This window comes from Notolepis coatsorum (assembly GCF_963971535.1).
Source record: "Notolepis coatsorum genome assembly, chromosome: 1".
NCBI classification, from domain to species: Eukaryota; Metazoa; Chordata; class Actinopteri; order Aulopiformes; family Paralepididae; genus Notolepis; species Notolepis coatsorum.
In genome coordinates, this window is record NC_140165.1 from 104,855,850 (window position 1) to 104,871,654 (window position 15,805).

The following is a 15,805-nucleotide window of genomic DNA, read 5'->3' on the forward strand; positions in this document are numbered from 1 at the left end:
CTCCAGTTTCTCAGACATGGTTGATGAGGCACATCACAATGGGACGAGCCCTTTAACAGGTTTAGTTAAGATGGTTTCTATGTTTCCAACTGATTACATGCATCTCTGTTGTCTCGGAGTTACAAGGAAACTGCTTAATATATGGTTAAAGGGGAAGAATTTGGCAACAAGGGTCCCTTCCAAAACTGTACAAGCCATTTCAGGTAAACTGCTAAAGCTACGTCCCTACATGCCTTGTGAATTTAACCGTAAACCAAGGGAACTGTCAGAGTTAGATCGCTGGAAAGCTACTGAGTTGCGATCCTTCATGTTGTATTGGGGTCCTGTTGTTTTGAAGGATTCCCTCCCCAGTGAGCTGTATGACAACTTCATGTTGTTTTCTGTTGGAATGTACTTGTTGCTGTCCCCTAGTATTTCTGAGGAAATGTTGGCCTTTGCGCACAAGTTGATGGTTTCTTTTGTTGAACACTTTGGGACAGTGTATGGAAGAGGTGAAATTGTGTACAATGTACACCAGCTTATTCATTTGGCTGAGGAATACAGGAAGTTTGGCACTCTAGATAATATCTCAGGATTCCCTTTTGAGAACTATCTTGGACAAATTAAGCATCTTCTACGCAAGCCACATCAGCCTCTACAACAGGTAGTGAAAAGGTTGTCTGAAATTCCACATGTTGGATCCCCATGTCCCACAGATGATCCAATTTTGCGTAATATTCACACTGATGGGCCTGTCCCCCCACAGTTTACTTCTTCACAACAGTACAGGAAGGTCTCCACTCATCGGTTTACTTTGTCCACAAAGAAAGGAGACAATTGTATTGAGGTTGGAGATGGATTTGCATTAGTAGAGAATATTCTTAAATCAGAGGAAGAGGTATATATAATTTACAGAAAGTACAGACACAAACAGCCATACTACATGTATCCCTGTGAATCATCATACATTGGTACATACAAGGTCAGTGGCTTGCAAGAAGATATAGGGATAGGTAAACTTCGCTATATCAAGCGCAAATGTCTTCTCTCTCCAGATGGAGATGGTGCCATTGCAATACCACTACTTCATTTAACAGCATAACCATACTGCCCTACAAAGCTAAAGTGCAGTAACTATATTGACACACTGACTCTAACGTCGGATTTCGGGGCATAACTTACCTCATTAATAAATACACAATTAGTACAATATTACATGTACACAGATAACATGTTTGGCTGGCCAATTGAAACGCTTAAAGGAAAACTCCAACATTTTGTGAAATTAGCTTATTTAACATCTTCCCTGGAGTTGGACAAGAAGATGCATACCTTTTTCGTCTCTCTGCATGCTTTGGGCTTAGGGAACGCCTGGACCGTTAGCCTAGCTTAACTTCATCACTGGAAGTGGGGCAGACATCTAGCCTAGTTCACTACAGTCAGGAAATATACTCCAAATACAACTCCCAAACGTTCCTGTAAACATGTTGTGACCTGTGTGTTTACCCCGTCTCCCAGTCACACAAGTCACACGAGTCTCCCAGTCACATGAGTCTCGTGTGACTGGGAGACTTTTGTGACTTGGAGACTTGTGTGACTTGTGTGACTTGGAGACTTGTGTGACTTGTGTGACTTGGACTTGTGTGACTTGTGTGACTTGTGTGACTTGGAGACTTGTGTGACTTGGAGACTTGTGTGACTTGTGTGACTTGGAGACTTGTGTGACTTGTGTGACTTGGACTTGTGTGACTTGTGTGACTTGTGTGACTTGGAGACTTGTGTGACTTGGATACTTGTGTGACTTGTGTGACTTGGAGACTTGTGTGACTTGTGTGACTTGGACTTGTGTGACTTGTGTGACTTGTGTGACTTGTGTGACTTGGAGACTTGTGTGACTTGGAGACTTGTGTGACTTGTGTGACTTGGAGACTTGTGTGACTTGTGTGACTTGTGTGACTTGGAGACTTGTGTGACTTGGAGACTTGTGTGACTTGTGTGACTTGGAGACTTGTGTGACTTGTGTGACTTGTGTGACTTGGAGACTTGTGTGACTTGGAGACTTGTGTGACTTGTGTGACTTGGAGACTTGTGTGACTCGTGTGACTTGGAGACTTGGACTTGTGTGACTTGTGTGACTTGGACTTGTGTGACTTGTGTGACTTGGAGACTTGTGTGACTTGGAGACTTGTGTGACTTGTGTGACTTGGAGACTTGTGTGACTTGTGTGACTTGGACTTGTGTGACTTGTGTGACTTGGAGACTTGGACTTGTGTGACTTGTGACTTGGAGACTTGTGTGACTCATGTGACTTGGAGACTTGTGTGACTGGGAGACTTGTGTGACTTGGAGACTTGTGTGACTTGTGTGACTGGGAGACGTGGTAAATACACAGGTCACAACATGTTTACGGGAACGTTTGGGAGTTGTATTTTGATTGTATTTGGAGTATATTTCCTGACTGTAGTGAACTAGGTTAGATGTCTGCCCCACTTCCAGTGATGAAGTTAAGCTAGGCTAACTGTCCAGGCGTTCCCTAAGCCCAATGCATGCAGAGAGACGAAAAAGGTATGTATCTTCTTATAACTCCAGGGAAGATGTCAAATAAGCTAATTTCACAAAATGTTGGAGTTTTCCTTTAAATGCTTCAAAAATGCAATGTGTGTAGTGCACTTTGGCTTTGTAGGACAGCCGAATCACGTCCAATCTTTCGCCGTCGACTAAAGACGCACTTCTTCAACCATTATCTGAATTAAAAAAAAAAAAAAAAAAAAAAAAAATCTAACCCTAACTAACCGTACTGTCATGCACTTGTCCTAATAAACTAACCTACACTGTAGCACTCAACACTTTGATGAACATTGTTACTCAGCTGATAGAGTTGTGCCCTTCCTGATGGCTTGTCGTACAGAACTTGTAAGTCGCTTTGGATAAAAGCGTCAGCTAAATGACTAAATGTAAATGTAAATGTAAATGTATGGGAATGGCTTGTAAGGAGAGATCATTATGAGTACCGTAAATTCTCATTTCAGCCCTTTGAAGATGAATGGTGAGGTGGTGCTGTGGTCAGTTGTACAGTTCCCAAATGGTGGGACAGCAGTAGTTCTAGAGAGCTGGTTCGACCTATTCTATTATTATTAGTCTATTATGTATAGTGTATCGTGCGGCTACCGTTCTACAGTGACCAGCATTACCAACGTTTCCTCGTACCAGCTAGTGTGCTTATCCAGGCTGGGCTGCTTACCCTGGCGCTTTCACCCGAGGAGCCCTAGACGAGGACCGTGTGGATATGTACACTGGATAACCTACACCGACGACTACAGACAGAAATAAGGCTGGTACTATAGATTATTCACCTTACGTATAAATACGTTTCAGGTGGATACAGCAGTTAGTTACCCCAATAAGTTGAAGCCTTCACCACGATACAACGTGCTGTGAAGTGTGCCCGTTTTGCCCCAAAATAGAGCCTTGAGACCGCGTGCAAATTGATAGCTGAAGTGTCAGAGTTTAAAGCTGTATCGTTGAGTTCGACCTATTCTATTATTATTAGTCTATTATGTATAGTGTATCGTGCGGCTACCGTTCTACAGTGACCAGCATTACCAACGTTTCCTCGTCCCAGCTAGTGTGCTTATCCAGGCTGGGCTGCTTACCCTGGCGCTTTCACCCGAGGAGCCCTAGACGAGGACCGTGTGGATATGTACACTGGATAACCTACACCGACGACTACAGACAGAAATAAGGCTGGATTATATTAGTTTAGGACGGTATGGGAATGGCTTGTAAGGAGAGATCATTATGAGTACCGTAAATTCTCATTTCAGCCCTTTGAAGATGAATGGTGAGGTGGTGCTGTGGTCAGTTGTACAGTTCCCAAATGGTGGGACAGCAGTAGTTCTAGGGAGCTGGTTTAATGCTAAAGACCAGACTGTGTTATGGCCCCCTAAACACATAAAGCTCACAAAAGCCCTTCGAGATGGACTGCAACCAGATGATAAATGGATCACCTATAAGGATGTACGTGAGCTTACTACGTGTGGTGAGTATTTCGTGCAACACATACACAAAAAGTGAGGACGCAAATTGTGACGATGCACATATGATAAGAGGTACATATATTTTTTCGTTAAACACTGGACTGCAGATATGTTAATTGTCATTTTCTCTCTGCTCTTTCCAGAGACCCATGATGAGGCCAAAAAACGAGAGACCAAGTACACCTCAACTATGTGTCCAACCTCTGAAATTGAATCTGAGGACGAAGGAGATCTCCGCCAAAAAAGAAGATCCAGGTACAGTGTTCACTTTGTTAAAGGGACAACTCTCCCTAGGGTGTTGTAAATAATGGCACTGCTGTTGTAGTTGCAAGTAGTGCTAAAAGGATAACACACAGTGGCCTGAGGGCCTATGTATTCAGACTTTAGCCTTGACTAACGTAGTATCATAACTACATTTATTTATATGTGTGTATATATATACTTTTTTTTAGGCCAAATCAGCAGTATGTGCACTCGGACTCTGACTCGAGTGGCGACGCCAAAAGAAAACGTTTTGCCAAAGCACCTGATGTGGGTTTCCCAGGTATTGATGCAATGCATTTATTTTATATAGGCACTTTGGAAATGGCTACAGTTAATAATAATAATAAACAGTTAAACAAATTAGTCTGACCATGTACCGACAAATTGAGCATTTTAATTTGATTGGACTTCTGCATTTCTTGCAGTTATTCTATAGTTGGCCCAAAATATATACATTGTGAATAACATGCCAACTAAAATATGTTGTAGGACAGACTCCAAAATCGAGCCGGTCTCGTAAGGCGCTAAGATACGTCAACCCTCCAGTTGTTGGCCAAGACCCTACAATGAATGGTATGTTGCTATGCATGTTAAAATGCCAACTAGATGACTGTTTAAACATGATTTGTAGCATCTTCAATTCTCACCCTGGCTTACCTTTTTTAGATTCTTTGGATGGTGGCAGGATCTACAGCTATTTAGATTTGTTGCAGACTCCTGATCCAAATAACAGTAAGTGAACCCATATCTGTGTTCTTGTGAGGAGATGGCTGGCAGGTCGCTGGCATCATGCATGCAACAGAATACATGTTTACAATGTGCATGCCAGCCCACTACAAAAATTCAAAGCCTTCACAACTTGCAAGCAATGTCACAATAAAAATGTGTAGTTGTACATAATGCTTTTATATTGAGCACAATTTCCACCATGTTTGAGTCGCAACTTATTTTACATTTCCCCTTTGTAGATCTGGTTACTAGCAACTATCGGCAATCGCTAACTCAACATAATGGTGAGTTATCAAGCAATCTCATAACATAATATTTTGGCATGTTTAAAATATCTGTATTGTCTCGCATTGTCTTTGATATTTTTATTAAAGTAGTATTTGGCAGTGCACGTGAAATCAGCTGAATGGAAATCAAACATTTTCTCACATGGGGGATTACAATAGCGTCATTTGCTAATAACTTTGTGTATTTCCTACTGTGTTTCAGCCGAGATGCCAGGATTTGATATTGTTCAGTATCACCAGCAGCAGCAGGCCTCACATGTCCAGCAGCTGCAAGATCGACAAAGTGCAAGTAGTGGTATGATACTGTACTCTTTCAGTAACAGTGTTTTGAGAGACGGGGATACAACTCCTTACACCCCTTCCTGACATAGAGCGACGCGAGCGAGCGAGAAAAAGTGATTAAAATATATTCGTTTCAATCAGACTATCCTGACCTGCCGCGAGCGACAGTGAACTGAGCAGCGATGTCGTTCACCCCTCAAATATTCGCTCGCTGTGTCTCTAGTTGAGCGATTACGCGGCCGAGTCCCGCCCCTAAACACTTTTTATTGGTCGAGAATCCAGGTAACACACACTCGGACACGCGCTGCGTCATATCAGGACAGTGTCGTGTGCGATTTCGTCTCCAGTTCGCTCGCTTGCTGCCTGTCAGGAACCGGTGTTAGTGATTGTGACATGTATGTTAATTTGACTGACAAGTCAGATTTTGTATTTTTAAATATAATTGTTGTGAAGGGCCAGATTAAACCGAATATATATATTTATTTATATATATATATTTAATTGTATTTGTATATTCTCTAATATTCCCTGATATCCCTTGTATATTCCTTGTACAATATGCATTGAATATCCATTCTAGCCTACTGAACATCCCATAATAGTCTCCATTCTACTATTGGTCGAGACCTTGGTGCCAGGCTGCCATACCCCTCAGACCCAGTTCAAACGTACCGCTCGACATGTACGAACAAGTCCTAGTTCCGCGTAGGAATTTGGCTACCGCACCACTAATGGGACTATTTGTTCATAGTGCGTATATATACTGCGCTACTAAAGTAGGACTTTCTTTTCAGTCCAGTTTCTTACCCTCCAATAGAGTCACAGACGTAAAGCCTCCCCGCGACGCCACGTGTGGGAGTAAGGCCAAGTTCGCCTACCATCGGTATTGAGACATCGTGTATATTAATATTTGAATAGTCATATTTGGCACTATATCGTCGAGTTGGACGTAGTCTATTAAGCTAATAATAGTCTGTTAATATATAGTGCTTCGTGCGGTGAGAATACTACCGTAGTCAGTACCCCATCGTTTCGGGCAGAGAACTGGCTGCTTACCCAGGGTGGTTGACCCTATGTGAAGCTGCACCCGAGGAGCCCCAGAGCCGACGAGCGAGTGGACCTGTATACCGGATTATTCTACCGACGACAGCCCGCCTTCCCAGGCACGGATTATGCTTTGGATACTTTGATTATTCCATGGATAAAGACCCCCGACACCGCCGAGTGTTGGAACCCCCCCCCCTGGAGAGGACGCAAGGTGAGGAGACGCTCTGCAAGACGAGGTCGCTTCACGTCTCTCCCCCGTGGACCGGAGAGAGCCGGCCCACAAAGAGTCCACCTGCTTTCATCTGTGGTCCAAGGATCGCCGGCGCATTGAACAGCACTACAGTGGGTTCACCTGGGATACCCTTGGCCGGACGAGGCAGCCGGATTCTACCCCCCCCCCCCCCCTCCTACTCCTGTCGGCTTACAAGCGACCGGATTAACCCCCTCTAGTGTATCTAGTATAATCATTAAAGTATCATTGCTGTTATTCCTTAACTATTCCAGGTCGTATATTTACCACCTGCGCCTTCAGAGATTGGACATTCTCTATTGATATACCGACGAATACTCCTTGCCATAAAAGTGCATACTATTTCAATTCATAAATGTAATTAAGTGATTAAGTGCTTATTCTACACACCATCGCTGTGTAGAAATAAAGACCTGTTTCTAATTCGTACATTTGTGTTGGATCCGTTTCATCTACGTGAGAGTGTTCATGATAATATATTTATGCCGTGTACTGGGTGGCCGAATATTAAGTACAAAGGTAGTGGTAGTAAGTATCATATCTAGTAATACAGTCAGGGAATTGTACCCCTCAGTTAGAATTGGTCCTTCGAGCCGGATGGTAATTAGTGTAATATTAATATAGTGTTATTAATATTGAAATGGCCTATGATGAACACTCCACGAAACGATCCTCCTAACCAACGCCCGCAGCGCGAACGACGGCTCCCTCAGTACTTAGAGGCTTACGCTGTCAGTCAACAACCTAGTCTTCTACTAACAGTAAACGCGGTAAAACTAGAAAGTAAAAGTATGTCTAACCCCAACGCCCAGACTACCCCGACCATAGAGGCCCCTACGGGCTCTAATGTAACTGACCAAGTTCACGGTGGGGACCAGTGGGAACCAGACATGACTTCACACCCCGCCAGTACTGAAGAAGTAGTCCCCGATGAGTCCCGGGAGGAATACAACGCTACCGAGAGAGAACTCGGCACGGAAGAAGACGGGGAGAGCACCGTGGAGATAGAGCTCCAAGGCTCCGCAAGGAGTACCCCGAGGGAAGGCTCCCCTATACAACCGCCTTCTCCCAGCGAGGCAGAGAGGACCCTACAGCAGGCCTTCCTCATCAGCCTGAACGCCGCTGCTGAACGCGACCGACTGCAGATCCAGCAGCGAAGCGAACACGAGCAGATACGTCTAGAAATAAGACGCATTCAGATGGAAGAGAATGTGGCCCGAGAACGAGCCGGTGCTCAACGGGACGCAGCGCGCGACAGACAGCAGTCGCAACGAATAGAACAGCTGATCAGACGGACAACACCCTCTCCCTCCGCCAGAGGCTCCAGGAACTCGTCTAGACACACCTCCAGGGCGGCATCCCCTAGCCGAGTAAACAACCCTGAACTTGACCAACAGACGAGGTCTATACCCCCCACAGACCACCTCCCCCCACCGGTCCAAGCGAGACCTAGCAACCGGGAAGGAGCAGCATATCCTGTGGAGAGGCTAAACCAGAGACTACAAGCACTGGATGACCTAACTGAAGACGAAGAGGAAGAGGAGGAGAACCACGCCCAAAGACAGCACAGTACTCTACCGGACCAGGAGGCCCGGTACAGCCCAGGCTATACTCCCGCGGAGCTGCGCTACAGACCCCCGACTCTATACCCGGGTGAGCACGACGCACGACCCGCACCGAGGAACAGTACATGGACAAGCGGGCCATGGTACACTGCCGGTACCAGCCCATACCAAGGAGCGGGAGGAGACTCGCCTAGGAGGCCTCTCCCCCAACGCTCGCCGATGTATCCACAGTCAGCGTCATACATTGGCACGCCTATGGTACCCGACTTCACCCAAGAGAACCGGGCCCAGTATACAGAACTCCGCATGTGTCTGGAGACCATGTTGGTGGATGTATTGGATGAACGCCACAAATACGCCATCCTACTGAAGCACTTAAAGGTACCCCGCGCACATAATATAGCGCTCGCCTACGCGACTTCCACCACCCCATACACAGCAGCGCTGGTAGCATTGGACCAGAGGTATGGGCGCATATGGGATTACGTGATCCAGGAGATCCGACACATCGACGCTTACCCCCAGCAATAGACAATCGAGCACTGGACGACCTGTCCATCAGAGTGCAGTCCCTGGTAGGGATGTTGGGAGCGCAAAGAGAGAAGGGGAGGCATGAACTTTACGCCAACTCAAATGTGGAAAGGATCCTGGAGAAGCTGCCGCCCGCTCGTCAGGAGCGCTTTAGGCGGCAGAGGGACCACAGAGACCCGAATGGCCCCGAACCGAACCTCCTCGATCTAGCAGACTTCCTGGCGAGAGAAGTCAGCAGCCTACGGCTAGATACATTCGGACGGAGCACCACTGGCTCCAGAGAAGGAACCAGACGACTAAATGATGGAAGAAGATCGGTGACTGTGATGCACCAATCGGAGTCAGTACCGAGCAGCAGGAGCCACAGTACCCCCTCCAGAACGGAGAAGTGGAAGATAGTGTGCCCCTACTGTGAGAAAGAACACTGGCTAGCGCAATGTGACTCCTTCCCCAAGCTGAACGCGGAGGAAGCAGGTCAATGGATAAAGTCCAACAAGCGCTGTTTTCGCTGTGCGCGCTCACACATGGCAGCCGAATGCCGCTTAAAGAAAAGGTGCACCAAGTGCGATGGAGCCCATCTGGACATACTTCACGACAGTAACAGACGGCGCCCTTCACCTGCACCATCCAGCCGCAAAGCGAGCGTCATGTACATCGATCCCGCCAGCAGCAGTGGAGCCCGAGTACTCCTAAAAGTAGTGCGTGTGACACTAAGCTACCAGAATAAAGTCCTGGACACTTACGCCGTCCTCGATGACGGGTCAGAGAAGACCCTGCTGCTCGCCTCCGCTGCGGCCCAGCTAGGGCTGCGGGGAAGCGAAACCCAAATGACAATTCGGACAATAAGACGAGATTTGAAGACGATAAAGGGCGAGAATGTCTCATTCTCTATCGCAGCAAGCGGCCAGCCTGAGCGACGGTACCAGATTGCAGACGCTTTCACCAGCCAAGAAATAGGACTGTCGCGGTACACATACCCCGTCGCCAAGCTGATGGAGAAATATGCACATCTGCGCAAGTTACCGATCCCGCTCATAGACAATGCTATGCCGACCCTGTTGATAGGCTCCGACCATGCAGACCTCATTGTCCCGATAGACCGGGTTCATACCGGACCCCGAGGCTGCCCTGCAGCAGTCGAGACCCGTTTGGGATGGACTCTCCAAGGCCCGCTCGCCAAATCTCTCAACCGAAGTACAGCCACTAGATGTCTCCACTCCCGAGTCACAGAGGGAGAAACCGCACTCCTGCAACACGTAGAGCGGCTATGGACCTTGGAACAAATGCCCTTTAAGAACGGAAAGAAAGACATTCGCTCTAAAGATGACATTTACGCCATTCACCTCCTCGAGACAGGGACCAAGAGAGTCCCGGTCAACGGCGTGTTGAGATACGCCACGCCACTCCTGCGGCGAGAAGGAATGCCTACTTTCCACGCCAAGACAGACGCCACAGAACGGTACCTGCTGAACACGGAGCGGCGCTTAGCCAAGAACCCCGCCCAAGAGAGTGTATACCGCGCTGAGATTGAGAAGCTCATCACAGCGGGACACGTCACAAAGATGGACATTAAAGAGGCTGACCAGACCACTGAATCGTGGTACGTGCCCCACCACAAGGTCCATCACAACGGTAAAGACCGCATAGTATTTAACTGCAGCTACCAGATCGGATCCCAAAATCTGAATAAAGAGTTACTGCCCGGTCCCACACTCGGCCCCTCCCTACTCGGCGTTCTACTCCGCTTCCGCCAGGAAAAGGTGGCCATCAGCGGGGACATTAAAGGAATGTTCCTGCAGGTGAGATTAGTAGAGGCGGACAAGCCCCTGTTACGGTTCCTATGGAGAGAGAAGCCAGGAGATGAGCACCCAGCCATCTACCAATGGGAAGTCCTCCCCTTCGGAACGACGTGCAGCCCCTGCTGTGCGACATTTGCACTACAGAAACATGTAGCAGAGGACCCAGCAGCGGACGAAGAGGTCCGACACAGCGTAAAGAACAGCTTCTACGTAGACAACTGTCTACAAAGCCTTTCAACCCAGGAAGAAGCCGAGGCTCTCCTGATTAAACTCCGCGCCTCATTGATCAAAGGCGGCTTTGATCTCAGGCAGTGGGCCAGCAGCGATCCGCAAGTACTGCGCAGCCTCTCCTCCGAGGACAAGGCAGCCAGCAGCGAGACCTGGATGGCTACAATCCCGGGAGAAGCCCAGGAGATGACCCTGGGATTGGTGTGGCGATTCAAAACAGATTCGCTTCACTACAGACACAAGCCCCTGACTACGGAGCAGGGAAGGCCGGCGGCGGCGCCGACCACCAGACGGAGTGTGTACACAACACTCGCCCGACAATATGACCCGCTAGGATGTATTCTACCGTACACCACCAGGGCAAAAATGATTGTACGAGCATTGTGGGACAAGGACCAGGGCTGGGACGACCCCATTCCCGCACACCTTAGATCCACCTGGAGAGAGTGGGAGATGGAGCTCCACTCACTCCCAGGCGTTAATATGCGCCGAAGCTACTTCCCACCCACGGTGAGGCCAGAGACATGTAAAATGGACTTACACGTCTTCAGTGACGCCTCAGAGGTCGCATACGGATCAGTAGCCTACTTGCGGGCCCAAGACCAGGGGGGAGAGATCTACACAGCATTTGTCCTCGCCCGCTCGAGAATAGCCCCACGCAAGCAACAATCTATCCCACGTCTAGAGCTCTGCGCAGCCCTAGCCGGAGCGCACCTAGCCACGCTCATCCAACGTGAGCTCACCATACCGGTGTCTAGAACAATCCTGTGGTCAGATTCCACGACGGTACTCGCCTGGATCAAATCGGACTCATGCAAGTACAAAGTCTTCGTGGGAGTCAGAGTCACCGAGATTCAAGACTTAACCGAAGAGTTAACCGGAGAAACAGAGTGGCGCTACGTTGATACAAAACAGAACCCAGCTGACGTCATCACCCGGGGGATGCCCCTGGATGACCTCACCCGTCGCAATGTCTACAGTGACGGCCCCGCATTCCTAAGACTCCCGGAAGGACAGTGGCCCATGCCTATCCCGAGGGAAGCAAGTCCAGAGGAGGTGGAAATTAAGAAGTCTGTGTTCTGTGGATTGAGCACCGTAGCCTCCACCGACCCTAACATAGACGATTGCACGTCCATAGAGAGTGCACAACAAAGAACATTCCTGCGGTACCACCCGGAGTGCAAGTCCCCCGCTGATATGTCAGCAGCTAACTACGAGGAAGCAGAATTGCTTCTACTGCAGCGAGCCCAGAGAGACTCGTTCCCCGATGAATTGGCCTGTCTACAGGGAGGAAAGCCCGTCCCATCCGACAGCAGATTAATTCATCTGGCCCCCGAGAGCGACGCTCATACCCTCATCAGAGTGGGTGGTCGCCTACGCAGAGCCCCCAATCTACCGGATGACATTAAACACTACCTACCGTCTCTACAGACCCGCCAGAAGTGGGTAAAGGAGAGAGACAATTTGACAGAAGGAACAGTCGTCATGATTATTGATCAATCACTGCCCAGAGCTATGTGGCCGGCCGGCCGCGTAAGCAAAGTGATCACCGGTGCCGACGGCAAGGTCCGAGCAGCTGAAGTGCTCGTCCAGGGTCGCATTTACACCCGTCCCGTGGCAAGGCTCATAGAACTGCCTCGACTCCCAGACACAATCGATGATGACCATGACCCTACAACCCTATGACTTTGTGAAGTTGACTGACCCCTACAGCAAACCCTTATGTGTAAATAGACAACGCGATTAATCTGTCTCTGTTTAACTGATTAGGTCTGGGACCTATTCAGGGGGTGGCTGTTGTGAAGGGCCAGATTAAACCGAATATATATATTTATTTATATATATATATTTAATTGTATTTGTATATTCTCTAATATTCCCTGATATCCCTTGTATATTCCTTGTACAATATGCATTGAATATCCATTCTAGCCTACTGAACATCCCATAATAGTCTCCATTCTACTATTGGTCGAGACCTTGGTGCCAGGCTGCCATACCCCTCAGACCCAGTTCAAACGTACCGCTCGACATGTACGAACAAGTCCTAGTTCCGCGTAGGAATTTGGCTACCGCACCACTAATGGGACTATTTGTTCATAGTGCGTATATATACTGCGCTACTAAAGTAGGACTTTCTTTTCAGTCCAGTTTCTTACCCTCCAATAGAGTCACAGACGTAAAGCCTCCCCGCGACGCCACGTGTGGGAGTAAGGCCAAGTTCGCCTACCATCGGTATTGAGACATCGTGTATATTAATATTTGAATAGTCATATTTGGCACTATATCGTCGAGTTGGACGTAGTCTATTAAGCTAATAATAGTCTGTTAATATATAGTGCTTCGTGCGGTGAGAATACTACCGTAGTCAGTACCCCATCGTTTCGGGCAGAGAACTGGCTGCTTACCCAGGGTGGTTGACCCTATGTGAAGCTGCACCCGAGGAGCCCCAGAGCCGACGAGCGAGTGGACCTGTATACCGGATTATTCTACCGACGACAGCCCGCCTTCCCAGGCACGGATTATGCTTTGGATACTTTGATTATTCCATGGATAAAGACCCCCGACACCGCCGTGTGTTGGAACCCCCCCCCCCTGGAGAGGACGCAAGGTGAGGAGACGCTCTGCAAGACGAGGTCGCTTCACGTCTCTCCCCCGTGGACCGGAGAGAGCCGGCCCACAAAGAGTCCACCTGCTTTCATCTGTGGTCCAAGGATCGCCGGCGCATTGAACAGCACTACAGTGGGTTCACCTGGGATACCCTTGGCCGGACGAGGCAGCCGGATTCTACCCCCCCCCCCCCCCTCCTACTCCTGTCGGCTTACAAGCGACCGGATTAACCCCCTCTAGTGTATCTAGTATAATCATTAAAGTATCATTGCTGTTATTCCTTAACTATTCCAGGTCGTATATTTACCACCTGCGCCTTCAGAGATTGGACATTCTCTATTGATATACCGACGAATACTCCTTGCCATAAAAGTGCATACTATTTCAATTCATAAATGTAATTAAGTGATTAAGTGCTTATTCTACACACCATCGCTGTGTAGAAATAAAGACCTGTTTCTAATTCGTACATTTGTGTTGGATCCGTTTCATCTACGTGAGAGTGTTCATGATAATATATTTATGCCGTGTACTGGGTGGCCGAATATTAAGTACAAAGGTAGTGGTAGTAAGTATCATATCTAGTAATACAGTCAGGGAATTGTACCCCTCAGTTACAATAATGATTTGTTTCTACAGGGATGTCGGGATGCAGCTCGGGGCAATACTACAGTCCCCCTGGTCTCTCACAACATGCACAAAATGGTATGCCATTTTAGAGGGAACTACCACCAGTTTGATCCAATGCAGTCAAACTAGTGAAATATATAACTATGATTTTGTTTCTACAGCGATGTCAGGACACAGCTCAGGGCAATCTGGTGTTTCACAGCGTAGACAGATGGCCGGCGATGACGGGCAGCTTATGAAAGGCAAGTCTATTGGACATGGTGTAATTCCTCGTGTGATTTGCTGCTTATTTTTATTTCTCACTTAATGATTTTAACTCTTCTTCTGAAGACCTTACCATCCAGAAGATGAATTCAATGCTTGCTGAATTACTTGTCGTGGTGAAGGATCTATCCAGAGATGTGCAGTTCATCAAGACCGAGTTGGCTGAGGGCAACATATCTGGTGGGACCAGGGGACACGGGGTGGCCACCACAACCACTATGCTCCCCTTCCAGCTGCCAATCGCCAGTGAACAAGACTTCAATGAGGCAGAATCATTACTGATGGAGCAATCAGTCCGTCAAAAGATGGTAATTTATTGAACTGCATTCATTTATCAAATGTAGATCGTTTCAGTGTGGTCTTGTTCAGGGGAAAAATGTGTTTAGCACTTTCTAGTTCAAAACGTGTTAGAGCTTGTATATCTGCTATTTATGAAACGTTTTGAAATTGTTCAAATATACCGTTTACATATGGACAGGAGGGTTAATGTGGTTAAACCTAATGACTGGCATGGGCTGGAATATCAGTGCATGCATAAAGTGTGTGTATAAACAAGTTGGTTGCTCTGTGTTCATAAAATAAACGTTATGCTGTTTCTAACGCAGGGCCTTCATTTTCTTCTCTCTGATTTAGATTTCTCGCCTGGCTTTGGTAGGAGGCACCAATTCAGAGAACCTGATCAGACTGATGTTGAAAACTGCTATGACCAACGCCCTGGCCAGTGGGTTCAACTGGGCTGGAAAGAAAGACAAGCGTTGTTCAGAAAGCAAGAAGCCATTCAAGCACACCACACTACAAGCCTGCATGTTTGGTGAGCTTCCTCCCCTGCAAACTACTTCATAGGTTAAGTTTAGGTAGTGCGGTGGTGATGCTGGTGATGCTGGTGATTCAGAATATAATTATGCTGTTGCAAATGGAAATGGAAATGGTGAGCTTTAGAGGTGCATGGATACACATTGTATTGCGATTGCTTAATTCTCTTTCCTGTCCAGTCTAACTGGATGCTGACTGTAGCTTGTTACTGTAGACCTACAGAGTGAGTAATTGAGTGATTAAAAAAAATCGCACTCGTGTGAAGTGAGGGCCGGGTGCTCTTATCATCGTACATCATCTCACCCACCTCTCTTCCTCCCTTTTTTATTTTTGTGTCTATCAGCTGCTGCTCGACAGTTTGACCCCAAGCTGACCGACCAGGACTACAGCGAAACTGTCAAGAAGTGGCTTCGTTATGCGCCAGACCGGGAGGGAGGCATCTCAAGGAACCGAAGTGACCCAAACTTAAGTCAAGCGAACCAGAGTCAAA